Source organism: Myotis brandtii, unplaced genomic scaffold (genome assembly GCF_000412655.1).
Source record: "Myotis brandtii unplaced genomic scaffold, ASM41265v1 scaffold446, whole genome shotgun sequence".
Taxonomy (NCBI): domain Eukaryota; kingdom Metazoa; phylum Chordata; class Mammalia; order Chiroptera; family Vespertilionidae; genus Myotis; species Myotis brandtii.
In genome coordinates this window covers 284,570-287,084 of record NW_005367057.1, presented here as the reverse complement: position 1 = coordinate 287,084, position 2,515 = coordinate 284,570, and positions in this window count along the sequence as shown.

Genomic DNA, 2,515 nt, shown 5'->3' with positions numbered 1-2,515 from the left:
CCCCACACAGCCTGCTGTTCAGTCATTTGGTCGTCCCTCACTAACCCCCCTGCCAGCCTTGTCACCCCAAGCAGCCTGCTGTTTGGTCATTACTGTTACTGTGATGGCATCCCTGACAATTTGCATATTCCTCTATTATTAGTATAGATGTTGTTCTCATAACTGCTAATAGACAGTTAATAGACACTTCTGGGACAAACCATTTTCTCTCGACCCTAGGCTTCTACTTGGAGAGTTCACTGTGAAAGTTAGGAGACATGTTCCTTCCACCTACTGACTTCATTTTTGGATCTCCAACTCTTGTAGAATGTACCTTCTTGGTTGGCAATGACACCCTTAAAGCCAGATGCAACATCCTTAAGCTCATTGACTGGAGGTGGTGGAAAATAACATCTAGAAAGACTTGAGTTAAAATCCAGCTTACCCTTTACCTTTGTGGCCCTGAGCAAGTTACTTTCTGCTAGTAGTGGCAAGGATAAACCTGTGGGATTGGCATTTAGGTCAAATAACTCATGCAAAGCCTGGTATTGAACTGAAACCTAAGCCATTCTTTCCTTTTGATTTTCCGCCATGTTGGTATGCAGGTTTCATAGGACCAGGGAATAGTGAAGACATTAAGACATTTAGTCTGCAGTCCATCTGCCTGAGCTCCTATCTTCCTTCTACTCTCTGAATCCCCTTGCACAGGTCACATAAGGCCTCAGTTTCCTCATCTGTAAAATGAGGATTGTGAGGATGAAACATGAAGTGTATAGAATAGGCCATTGCCCTATCTGGTTTGGCTCAGTGGATAGAGCATCGGTCTGTGGACTGAAAGGTCCCGGGTTCGATTCCGGTCAAGGGCACATGCCTGGGTTACGGGCTCGATCCCCAGTAGGGGGCGTGCAGGAGGCAGCCAGTCAGTGATTCTCTCTCATCATTGATGTTTCCATCTCTCTCTTCCTCTTCCTTCCTCTCTGAAATCAATAAAAATATATATAAAAAAATAAAAATAGAATAGGCCATGATTCATAAGTTCTCAATGAATATTAGAGCTTCAAAAAGCTTTTCTTGCATGATCCACAAATGTGCAGATCTATTCACCTGGGCCAGCCAGGGAGATCTTTATTTCATAATGAGCTCACCACACACGTTGGTGAACTTTGTTCTAGTTAGGACTTTCTGTGTGCGAATGTCTCCAATCTAATTCTGTCCTGGTGGCAATAATCAGCTCAGCTGTCCAAAGCTTGCACTTAGCTGTGGATGGGCAGAGATATGAGCAGCCTAAGTGTCCTGTCATTAGGGATAAAGCTGTCAGTCCTGATGGGGAGGTTTAAGGTCTCCAGTGTGCACAAGGTGTCAAAACCCTAGTCCTTCACCCAGAGCAAGACCCTCCATTCTCTACTAGAAGCCCATTGCCTTAACCCAGCGGTTCTCACCCTGTGGGTCGCGACTCCTTTGGCGGTCAAACAAACCTTTCACAGGGGTCGCCTAAGACCATCCTGCATATCAGATATTTACATTACAATTCATAACAGTAGCAACATTACAGTTATGAAGTAGCAACGAAAATAATTTTATGGTTGGGTCACAACATGAGGAACTGTATTTAAAGGGCCAGAAGGTTGAGAACCACTACAGTATAAATGGAATAATGTGAACCAGTCATATAGGTTTGGCCATTTCCAACTGGATTACATAGAACAATGATAGGAATAAACAGGACCTGGCTTTCTGAGGCCTTCCATTCTAGTTCTTTTCCCTAGTCTGTCATATGTCTTGTAGAGATCACCAGTCTGTCCTGAGAATCAGTGTCTTTAAATATTGTTAAATATTTTTTAATTGCAAACTGTACTTATAGTACAGTTTGGTTGAAAGAATCAAGTAGAATGATATGCAGGAAAGCTTTTAAGAGCTCTGAAACACTATAGAGATGCAAGAAGCTATTATCACTAGAGTTATTTTAGAATAACTGAAACTACATCGAACTTGCATTTATTTCCCTACTCTCTTTGTACAGGTATAGGCTGTACTGTACAATTATCAGCTTCTTCTAGCATAACTCTCTAAAATTCCCTGCTGCATAAGGCAAGGATGAATTGTAATTTATTATACTTGGTTTTGTTCCTGAATTACTTTATACATATATATTCTTTCCTACCTGCAGGGGCCATATTTTCTTTGGCTTCTCCTTTTGTGTGGCTCCATCTGTACTTGGCAATGTTGTATTCAGAGGGTACTCTCTGTTAATTATTTTACAACTAGAAACTAAGAAGCTTATTGAATAGGTAAGAGGCCTAAGAAAAAAAGTCCCACACTTGTGTGGATATAGTAGGGTAAAGTAGAAACTGCTTCCAAAAGAAAATCTACTTCGAGTTTCTAGCTGTCCTCCAGTGCTGGATGGCTTCATAATGAAGTTTGAAAAAAATGGCAATTTCTAGTCAAGATAAATACTGATTTATGATTTTCTGTTGTCTTACTGTCCAGAAACAGAAAATTAGAATAAATGAAAAGCCCCCCCCCCCCCTCTCTCTCC